The sequence below is a fragment of the Dioscorea cayenensis genome, chromosome 8 (assembly GCF_009730915.1).
Source record: "Dioscorea cayenensis subsp. rotundata cultivar TDr96_F1 chromosome 8, TDr96_F1_v2_PseudoChromosome.rev07_lg8_w22 25.fasta, whole genome shotgun sequence".
Lineage (NCBI taxonomy): Eukaryota > Viridiplantae > Streptophyta > Magnoliopsida > Dioscoreales > Dioscoreaceae > Dioscorea > Dioscorea cayenensis.
This window is the reverse complement of record NC_052478.1, coordinates 13,681,593-13,693,619: the sequence shown is the minus strand read 5'-3', so window position 1 is coordinate 13,693,619 and position 12,027 is coordinate 13,681,593. Positions and strand designations below refer to the sequence as shown.

Below are 12,027 nucleotides of genomic sequence, written 5' to 3'. Positions count from 1 at the left end.
AGAGAGATTAAAAGATTTACCGATGAAATAGGTATGAAAACCTCGAATTCGGCGTAGAAATTGACTGCAAATCCCTCTAAAACAGTGGTGAGAGGTCGGAAAATTGATCAAGAGTGGTTTTTTTTAGTGATTGGAATTGAAGGAGAAGAGAATTCAAGAAGATTTTAAAGAAAAACTCATGCCTCTTGGAATTCTACGCATCCACACGGGCATGCAGAAATTACCCACACCCGTGCGCCTCCACCAAATAGACTCACAAGGGCAAACGCACGCCCCTGTGCGCTCTGTTGATGCCACTCTATGTCTCTAGAAGCATCTGCACGGGCATGCGAAAAATATCTATGCCCGTGCGCCTGACCCACAGGAGCAGCCGCACGCCCCTGTGGCTTCTCTATACAACCGAGAAAAGTCACTAAGTGTTTCGCACGCCTGTGCTGAAATTTCGCACGGGCGTGGACATTCACAGGTCCAACTCACAGGGGCAAGCGCACGCCCCTGTGTCTTCTCGGGATGGAGGAGAGCTCTCTGCAGAGTTCTACAAGGGCGTGCGGGAAGTACCCACCCCGGTGCGTTTGTTACAGGGCGAGTCCACGCCCCTGTGTGCTCTCAGAATAAATTGCTAAGTCTCTGTAGGAAAGCACACGCCCATGCGGAAATTACCCATGGGCGTGCGGAAGTTACAAGGTCTCTCACAGGGGCACATCTACGCCCTGTGTCTTCTCAGGACAAGCTCACAATGCAAATCCATGGGCGTGCAGAATTTACACGCTTGTGCGTTTTCCTTGGATACCTTAGAAAACTCTGCAGGCTTTGCAGAAAATTTTTCAACATATATACACACTCAGAGCCTGCCCTATTATGCAAAATATGCCAGCGAAAACATGAGAAACTAGCTCGAGCGACCAAAACTTCACTACATGAAAATACATGATGACATTAAGAGTCCACAATAAAATTACAGCAAAAGCAACTAAAGATCAAGACACCAACACTCAACACTTTATTCATGCAAACACTATACTAACAACTAAGAAAACAGTAAACACTTGGGTTGCCTCCCAAGAAACGTTTGTTTAACGTCACTAAGCTTGACGTACCTTACCTTACCCATAGCTTGAAAGCATGATGAGCAAAGTCTCTTGAAGATAGAGGGGGAATTATCGGGCTTGGTACCACCTAGCAGAGGTTCATCCAGCTTGTTCGGTTCACACATCTCCCCAATAGTCTTGAGGCGTTTCCGGTGGCGTCTCCTTGCCCTCTTCATCTTTCGGAGCACCTTCTTCATGATCCCTTGAGTAGAGGGCACTTCTTCCGTTGGACCAAGCATCATCACTTCTTCATTATGCACCTCTTGGTTAAACAAACCTTCATATGGGTCTAGGTTGAACATTTTCTGCGTGTGTTCATCAACAATCTCATCAGTAGTGTCTAGAAAATATAAAGTATCATCAAAGTCGAGAGAATGCCGCATGGCTTCGGCGAGGTGGTATGTGAGTTTATCATCTCCAATCCTCAGTGTCAGCTCCCCGCCGTCCATGTCAATTAATGCCTTAGAAGTGCACAAGAATGGCCTCCCAAGTATCAAAGGAACATCCGCATCCTCATCGACATCCAACACTACAAAGTCAACAGGAAAAATGTACTTGTCCACCTTAATAAGCACGTCTTCAATGATGCCCCTCGGATGTCTCACCATTCTGTCCGCCAATTGTAATGTCATCCGAGTGGGTCTAGTCTCTCCCAAGCCTAGCTTTTGAAAGAAAGAATATGGCATGACGTTGATACTGGCCCCTGAGTCTGCCAATGCTATTTCTTCACCCAAATTACCAATGTTGCACGGTATGATAAAGCTTCCCGGGTCTTTCTTCTTGTTCAGCATATTTTTTAACAAAACTAGCATACAAGAGGCATCTAAGATCACTAAAGCACTCTCCTCAAACTTTCACTTGTTGGTCAATAATTCCTTCAAGAATTTTACATACTTAGGTGTTTGGGACAATGCCTCAACAAAGGGAATGTTGATATGGAGTTGCTTAAACAAACTCAAGAACTTCTTGTACTGTTCATCCCCTTGGTCATTCTTCAATCTATAGGGATAAGGGATTCTTGGCTTGAACGGTGGGGGTGCCATCTCCTTCTCTTTGCTTGCTCCCTCCTCAACCTCTATGATCTTGGGTGCGTCTAAATTGGGCTTCTCACTCAGAAGCCTACCCATAACCTCACGACCACTACTTAAAGTGATCCCCTTCACATGCTCTCTAGGATTAGTTTCGGTATTACTTGGTAAGCTTCCATGTGGTTTTTCTGATAGAGACTTCGCAATTTGGCCCACTTGATTCTCAAGATTGTGCAAAGAAGCGGTGTGGTTGTGAAGTGTAGCCTCAACTGATTGAAACCTTGTATCTGACGATTGCACAAACCTAGTCAAGGCCATCTCTAAATCGGTCATTCGGGTTTCCAAGCCTGAAACTCGGTTCTCCATGTTTGGGGCTTGTTGTTGTTGGAAATCCATTGGTGCCATGGCCTTTTGTGGTCCTTAGTTGCTCCACGAAAAATTGGGATGATTTTTCCAACCCGGATTGTAAGTGTTGCTATATGGATTCACTTGGTTCCTCATTGCATTACCCACAAAATCGACTTTCTCCACTAAAGATGCATCACCAATAGAGATCGGGCAATTGGAGGGAGCATGTCCTCCACCACACCTGGTTCATATAGTCACGACCGTCACTCTATTAGAAGTTATAAGGTCTAACTTCTTACTCAATGATTCCACTTAAGCCGCCAATGAAGTTACTGCATCTATTTCATGGAGCCCGGCCATTTTTTTCCTTTCTTGCACATTCCACTAATAACTGTTCATGGCCATGTTTTCTATTAACTGTCGGGCTTCTTCCGGGGTTTTACTCCCCATTGTACCTCCTGTGGTAGCATCTAACAACTTTCTTGTACTCAGATTCAACCCATTGTAGAAAGTTTGAATAATCATCCATTCGGGAAATCCATGCTGTGGGCACCTCCGGAAAAGATCCTTGAAGTGCTTCCATGTCTCAAACAATGACTCTAACTTCATCTGCACAAATGATGATATCTCATTGCAAAGCTTAGCTGAATTACTTGGAGGAAAATATCTAGCAAGAAATGCTTCGACCATCTCGTTCCAAGTCGTGATGGAGGCCTTGGGCAAAGAATGTAGCCACTGCTTGGCTCTTCCCTTGAGAGAGAATGGGAAAGCCGTCAATCTAATGGCATCATCTGATACACCGTTAATCTTCAGCATATCACAAACTTCCAAGAAGTTCTCTATATGGTTGTTCGGATCTTCATCGGCCAAACTATTGAACTACGCTGATTGCTGAATCATTTGGATGAATGACGGTGTCAGCTCGAAGTTCAGAGCTGTAATCGGGGATCACACAATACTCGATCGTGTGCCCAAAACTGAGGGTCTAGCATAATAAGAAAGTGTCCTCTGTTGCTCGTTCTGTTCTGCTATATTATCTAACCCTTCAACTTCTATTTTAGCTTGATTGGACGGTTCTTGTACAGGTTCTTTTCCCATTCTTCTGAGTGTATATTCAAGTTCAAGATCTCCTTCAATCAATATTGAAGGGTTCCCTCGGGTCATAACCTGGAGCTGTACCCAAAGAAAGAAAACAAATTAGAACGATGATAGGAAAAGAGGATGTGAAATAGAATGAATGAATGAATAGCTAAGAAAACAAAGTGTAAAGTATCTCTAAATGACTACTCCCCGACAACGGTGCCAAAAACTTGACAACGTCCCTTGCGTATATCCCGCAAATGCACGGGTTTGTCGAAGTAATAATTTCAGATGAGTGGGTATCATATCCACTGGGAGTAGGAAATAAAAACACTTAAATTGTTTCTTAACTAAGCGAAAAGTGAATAATAGTTATGTGACAAGATGTAATGTAACAAAAGTAAAAGAGACAAGAAAAAGAGCACAAGTAAAGGGAAGGTAAGGCAATCGATATAAATGGGGTACCCGGATATTGTTCTGCCTAGGACAATCATTTCAAGTGCAAAACTCTCTATTATGCTTTCTAACTAATGCTTTAACGAGTCATGTAGATCCTTCAATACATGCTCCCAAATCTATGGCCAACCATGCCTAACTCTATACATGCCCCGGAGGAGAAATTGAACAATCTCTCAACCTCGCACTCGTATAGAATCGCAATGAGTTGTAGGGATTCCAAGTGATAAACCCTCTTCCTAGATGTAGACCTAACCTTTTGGTCCAGGTGGAAGGTCCCTAGTCATAATTAAGCCCTAGGTGCTAAAATCACATCAACACTTCACTTCGTTGCCTCTATAACTAAGCCCAACGGAAGGTCATCCAATAGCCCATTTACTCTGTTATGACCACAAAGAACTCGAGGAAATAGAGGTAGGATAAATCACACCGGAGGGGAAAGGGGACACTCTGTTACCTCTCGACTCACCCTCTCAACCCTCTCCAATTTAGCTTTGTCTAACTCTCGTGGTGTGTCACTCACTCACAAGGGTTACCAAGGTGAACTCTCAACCCTAGTGTCACTCTAAGGGAGCATTCAATCAATCAAGCATTCAAGATTGAAACTCAAATAAAACATCAATTAATGAAAACATAATAAAAAGGTTTAATGAAACAAATACATACTAGGGTTCACAAATCCAAGTACCCACTAGGGATTTTAGGTCTCCGTGGAGCTAGTTACAATCAATGAAATTGAATGTAAAAAAATAATCCATAGAAAACCCCCTCGATAGTCGTGACTATGGTCTTGTGGAGAAGCCTCTACTCGTCCAAGGGTCCCTTTGTTCGATCTAGGATACACCTCGCCGGATCGGTGCTGACGAAAGCTCTCCCACTAACCTTCTTCCAAATGGAGCCCGATGTCGGAGCCATAGAACCTCTCCCAATCGCTAGCCAATACCTCTTAAAACCCTAGCTACCACCCCCTGTCAAGTTGGGGAAAAGATGGAGAAAAGAATGCTGAAATTGGGTCTGAAATCGTCCTTAAATAGGGTTGGAATCAAGAATCCACACGCCCTTGTAGATTCACCACACTGGCTTGAGGAATTAACGTGGATTCTCTGGAAATCACTTTTCTCGACCGACTGTGAACAGTACCTGCTACAATGAATTGCTACAATACCCTACTACAGTACCGACCCGAAATACTCCCGAATCCATGTTCTCATTGAGGTAACGTAAATGGGCACACGTTTACGTCGTAGATCACTTTGCTCTTTCAATAAACGGCTACATTAGTGGAGATCTTGCTATATATGCACAAGCCAGAATACTTGAATGTGACTGCCTTTGTGCCCCTCCAAATCATTGTACTAACTTGAATTCGAGGAGGTTGGCACACATTCTAGCATCTTGAACCTGACTTATGTCTTCATGTTTAATCCTTCTCAAGATTTCCTCCAATTGGTAAATTCACGATCTACATTGGCTTCTTTCTCTAACATTCGGCTTTACAACCCTATATGCATGAAAGTAATATAAATACACACATATTAGCTCTAAAACCTGATAAAAGTATTGCTCATTATAAGGAAAGAACACTTCACATTCGTATCACACAAGCACTTGTCATCAGGCCATACCTCATCTTATCTAGGGTCACAGTATTTACCGATCACTCGGCACTCTGTTACCTCATGAATAAGGCTGACGTAAAATCGAGATTAATTCGTTGATCTTATTGTTGCAAGAGTTTGATATGGAAATAAAAGATAAGAGAGGAACCGAAAATGTAGTTGCGGATCACCTTTCAAGGTTAGAGGGTTGTGAAGGACAAGATCCTGCTACTAAGGAAACTAATGACTTCTTTCCCAAAGAGCATTTATATGCAGTGCAAGATTATGAGTCAGAAGACACGCCGTGGTTCACAGATTTTGCAAATTATTTGTCGGGGAAAGTACTGAAACAGGGCCTCACTTTTCAACTGAAGAAAAAGTTTTTAGTGATTTGAAGAATTACTTTTGGGATGATCCATACTTGTTTCGTATTTGTGCCGACCATGTGGTTCGAAGATGTGTGTCGAGGGAAGAAGGTTGGAATATTCTTGCACACTGCCACTCTGGGCCAGTTGGGGACACTACGCTTCAAGTAGAACTGCTGAGAAAGTTTTGGCTGCTGGTTTTTATTGGCCGACTCTGTTCCAAGATGCTTATCAATTTGTTCTTCAATGTGACAGTTGTTAGAGGGCCGGAAATCTATTACAAAGGGATGAGATGCCTCAGAATCCGATGCAATTCTGTAAGGTGTTTGATATGTGGGGCATTGACTTCATGGGACCATTTCCGAAGTCCAATGGTAACCAATACATCTCGGTGGCAGTTGACTAATCTCCAAATGGGTGGAAGCTCAAGCTCTTCCAACTAATGATGCTCGAACCATGGTAAAATTCCTGAAAAGGTTGTTTACTCGATTTGGACCCCAAGAATTATCATTAGTGATCGAGGGACCCATTTTTGCAACACACAACTTGCAAAAGTATTGAAACGCTATGGAGTGCATCATCGCCTTGCCACTCCTTACCACCCACAAACGAGTGGACAAGTAGAAGTCACAAATAGAGATCTAAAGAGAATCTTGACAAAGTCTGTGGAACAAGGCAAGCGGGATTGGTCGGAACGTTTGGATGACACACTCTGGGCTCATAGGATGGCATACAAGACTCCAATTAGGGCCACTCCCTCTAACTTGGTATATGAAAAATCTTGTCATTTGCCTGTGGAGCTTGAGCATAAAGCCTATTGGGCCATCAAGGTTATGAATTTTGACTTGAGCAAGGCAGGAGAACAAAGAATACTTCATCTCATGAGTTAGATGAGTGGAGGATAAAAGCCTATGAGAATGCAAGTATATATAAGTAAAGAATTCAGAAGTGGCATTACAAGCATATCAAGAATCCTAAAGAGTTTAAAGTCGGCGATCAAGTGCTATTATTCAATTCTCGCCTGTGGCTATTTCCGGGGAAGCTCAAGTCCATATGGTTTCGGCCTTACACAGTAACCGAAGTTTCACCTCATGGTGCGGTTGAAATTACCCATCCGGAGAAGGATACATTTAAGGTGAATGGACACCGGATAAAAACATACTTTGCAGGCGAAGTTAGTAACGATGACAAGGAACTGTTCTTTCTCCGTAAACGCCCGTGAGGTAAGATAAGGTACGTCAAGCTAAGTGACGGTAAACAAGTGCTTCTTGGGAGGCGGCCCAAGTTTTAACTGTTTTTCCTAGTTTTTAGTTTAGTATTTGTATAAATAAGGCTTTAAGTGTTGGTGCCTTGATTTTTAGATGATATTGCTGTGATTTTCTTATGGACATTTTGGTGTTATCGTGTGCTTAAATGTTTTTGTTAAAGTTGTTGGTCGTTTGAGCGAGTTTTTTTGTGTTTCTCTTGTGGTGTCACACGGGCATGGGTAATTTCTATACGCCCGTGTGGATGTGCAGAAATTATAAGGCCGCGAATTTCCTTTATAAATCTATCGAGCCCTTTTCATTTTCACACATCTAAACACTCGGAGAACACTCTCTCACACTCTCCTGACCCTCCACCATTAGTTTAGAGAAGTTCCACTCGAGTTTTCCGGCCGATTTACATATTTTCAACTTTATCTTGTCGATAAACCTATTTTTCTCTTTTCTCTTCACCATTTCTTTGTTTTCTTTGATTTCTTTGTTTAAATAGGTAAATTTAACTCATTTTTGTGCTAAAAATGGTTGACATTTGTTTGGGATGGGTTTTAAAGCGATTGGGAGATGTATTTATGGATTTTGAGCACAAGGACCGTGCGGTTTCCACGCCCCGTGGACCCATACGGGTGTGTGGAATTTTCATAGGCCTATGTGGATTCCTGCAGCATTGTTTTGTGAATGATTGTGATCGATTTCTTTTCAGTACTGCAAGTATGGCCCCCAGAACAAAGAAAATAGCTAGCAAACGTTCTCAAGAGCCTACACCCGAACCTTAAACATGGAATTTGCCATTCCTGAGCATCAAGCTCGGTTTGAGCAAATATCGAAGCTCAAGTTCGGTCAGACTTGAGTCCGGGATTTGAGTTCACTCAAGGAGGTGTAGTTAGCAGATGACATGACAGATGAGGTTGAAGAGTTATTGTCAATGGATAGTTGGCGCAGGCTGTTACTTATCCACTATCCTACTATATGCCTGCTCACATTGGAGGTGCTCGCCTTATTTGAGTTTGACAGCTCTTATCCCAGTTTCGATAGCGTCGACGTTATTCAGTTCAGAGCTTTTAGACAGCATCATAGTATGAGCATCACGTAGTTCTCCGTCAGACTCAGGTTATATGATGAGGTGTTCACCGAAACAGAGGAGTACGATCAGCTACCGACTGACTTTTTGGGTAGCTTGACCCCCCATAAAGCTTATAGGATACTGTGTGGTCAGGGTCGGTATGAGCCGGGAGTGTCCAAAACTACATGCCTCTCCGGACCTAGCTACAGATATCTTCATGCCATCCTGAATAGATCAGTGAACGGCCATGGCGACAGTACTAGAGTCTTGAGTAAACAGAAACTTCTATACTTATACTCCATGGTGCGAAGCGAGCCGATTCACTTAGGACACATCATAGCATAGTACCTGAGGCATCAGGGACATTATTCCAGGATTGGTGTCATTTTCTCCGGCCTATACATCACTAGACTCATCTTGGGGATGGGATTACGAGACATGATCAGAGGGGCCGAGAAGACGATAGTGCCAGCACCCCTTGGGTTAGAGATGATAAGGCCTATGGGCATGGTCAGGAAGTATCCGGACGGGGTTTATGTACTGAAAGTATCCCCACCAGAGTCGTTTGTGACCAATGGAGTTACAGTAGAGGGTTCTTACCCGGTGCTATGGCATAGCCCGAGCAGGATCAGACAGAGGCACCCCCTACAGCGCATGAGCCCCCACCAGTGCGGATATTTTCCCCGACTTGAGCCAATGATCGATTTGAGAGGCTTGAAAGCGCGATAGGGGTATTGCAGGCGGATATGGCCGAGGTTCGTGTGACACAGAGGACGCAGTATATAGAGTTCATGGCGTGTTTTGACATTATACAACAGCTGCTAGAGCGAGACGTGGGATCACGGTTTGTTTTGAGACCTCGGACCCCTTCGGCATCTTCAGCACCACCATCTTCAACACCAGTTGATCCACCGGCACCAATTGATTTAGCTACAGTAGCAGAGCCAATCATAGAGGACACTGCCGCTTGATGCGTCTTTGTTTTACTTTGTGTTTATATTTTTCATCTTTCAAGTTCAGTACTATCTTTTGGACTTGTATACTCAGAAAGGATCTTCCTTCTGAGTTTATCTTTTATTTTTGTCTTGAGTTGTATTTAATTGTTCTATCTTTTATATACTCGAGTTATTTTTGTTTATTGAGCTTCACTGAACCCCCTTGTGTATGCGTGAAGATGGTCTTGTCAGTATGGGAATTGAGAACTAGTCATGGACACGACCAATGTGGGCCGTGTGTGCTTCATAACATGTTTGAACTTTACATCCAAGGATTTAGCTCCATCAAACGCAACATTAGGAGTCAGGGAGTATTGTTTCAATTGTCCACTCCCACATATTTGCTTGATTGCTATACTTTCTATTGTGCTTGCATGTGTACAATAAGGGGAGTTCACTTTGCACATGTCTTTTACACAAGTTTTGATTGACATACATGCTCACATAGCCAATGGCGGTTCACCTTAGTTGCAATGTTTGTATTCTTGAGTTTAGGAGAAGTTTTAACATTGAATGTTCTCATGCTCTAGTTTTTACTTGAATTTCTAGGAATTTTTTACTGATTAATTTTTGTGCACCACTCACTCATGAAACTCTTTTGGAAACTCAAGTGCGATGTTTAAGGGATTAATTAGTTTTGCTTCTTGTTCTATGTTGCTTAAAAAAATGGAAAACGAAAAGAAAGAAAAAAAAATTGTTTAGTTGTACATTGGGGGTGGAAATTGCTACCGCCTATAAAGTATGAAGCTACTCTCATAAGTCGGATACTGGTTATGCCCTAATAAGAGAAAGAGCTATCTCATGGGATGAGAGAAAGCTACCATCCCTGTAGAAAGAGCTACCACCTTGAAAGTGTGAAAGCCACCTTAGCGGCCGCTTCGGAAAGGGTTACCTTAGAGGATATGTGAAGCTACTACCATCCTTTTGTTTTGTTATGCTTGTAGATAAATAAATCCCTTGTACTTAGAACTTTGAGGAGTATACTTTGGGTTTACTTGAGTGAGTTTACACATACTTACACGATGTTAGGTTTGTTGTCCTTTTTTATTCAAGTTTTTAGCTAGAGCATTGATTTTTCGTATTTAGTGTTGAAAGTTCCCTTTCTTCAAGAATGCTCTCCTTGCATGCTTTGGTGAACCTAAGGCCAAGCACTTTCAATTTTTCCTTCTTCTATGCTTCAATGTTTTATTTTGGCTTGAGGACAAGCAAAAGCTTAAGTGTGGGGGAGTTTGATAAGTGCTTGTGTGTTAAGAATGTGAAGTGTTCTTTCCTTACGATGACCATTACTTTTATCAGGTTTAAGCACTAATACATGTGTATTTGTGTTCTTTTGTGCATATAGGGTTGTGAAGCTAAGTATTAAGAAAAGAAGCCAAAAGTAAATTGCGAACGCACTACTTGGTGGAATCTTGGAAGGAACAAACGTGAAGACACAAGTGGGGCTCTAAGATACATGAATGTGTGCCAACCTCCATATATTCATGTCATTACAATGAGTTTGAGGGGCATAAACGCAGTCACATTTGCGTATCCTGACTTATGCATTGATAGCAAGATCTTTACCAATGAGGCCTTTGATTGAAGAAGAGTTGTGATCTATAGCATAAACGTGTGCCCGTTTATGTTGCCTAGATGAAAAGTGTGGAATTGGGAGTGTTTTGGCGGAGTACTGTAGCAGGGTAATGTAGCAATACACTGTAGCAGTCACTGTTCACAGCCGGCTGAAAATCAGGTTTCTAGAGATCCACACGGGCGTGTGGAAATTCCCCATGCCCGTGTGAAAATTCCACATGCCCGTGTGGAGAATCTACAGGGACATGTGGATGCTCGATTCCAGCCCTATTTAAGCAGCGATTCAGCTCGATTTTAAAAAAAACTTTCACCCTTCTCTCCAACTTTTCTCCATCTTTTGAGATGCTGTCGGCTAGGGTTTTGAGAGGCTTTTGGCAAGTCTTTAGAGTGGTCCTACGGATTCCACACCACGCTTCTCTTGGAAGAAGGTTATTGGGGGAGCTTTCGTCCGCATCGATCCGGCGAGGTGTGCCCTAGGCCAGACAAGGGACCTTTAGAGGAGAAGAGGCTACTCCACAAGACCATCGACACGAATACTGAGGGGGTTTTCCTGTGGATTACTTGTTTTTACTTTCGATTTCATTATTAATTGTATCTTGCTCTATGGAGAGCTAAAACCCCTAGTGGGTACTTGGATTTTGTAAACCCTAGGATGTTAATGTTTCTTTGACCTTTTGTTATGCTTTCCTTAATTGATGTCTCTAATTGAGTTCTAATCTTGAATTCTTATTGAACGATTTCTTCCTTAGAGTGACACTAGGGTTGAGAGTTCATCTTGGTAACCTTTGTGGATGGGTGACACGCTATGAGGGTTAGACAAAGCTAGATTGGAGAGGGTTAAGAGGGTGAGTCGAGAGGTAGCGGAGCATCCCTTTTCCCCTCTAGTGTGATTTATCCTACCTCCAATTCCTAGAGTTCTTTGCGGTTACAATAGAGTGAAGAACTAAAGGATGAACTCCGTTGGGGCTTAGTTGTGCGAGCAACAGAGTGAAGCGTTGAAGTGACTTTAGTATCTGGGGCTTAATTATGACTAGGGGTCTTTCGCATAGACCAAAGGGTTAGATCTACACATAGGAATAGGGTTTATCACTTAGAATCCCTAGAACTCCATGCAACTTTGCACAGTGTGAGGTGTTGAGACTGAGTCCCCACTTCTATAGATTGCTTTTCCT

The 12,027-nt window shown here is 42.7% G+C and overlaps 1 non-coding gene across 1 annotated transcript; it reads left to right on the top strand.

Annotated features, from left to right (window-relative positions):
• Nucleotides 1-2,999: 2,999 nt before the first annotated feature.
• Nucleotides 3,000-3,106, top strand: LOC120268122. Its single transcript, XR_005538791.1, has one exon. It is a non-coding gene; the product is annotated as a small nucleolar RNA R71 (small nucleolar RNA).
• The last annotated feature ends 8,921 nt before the right edge of the window (nt 3,107-12,027 follow it).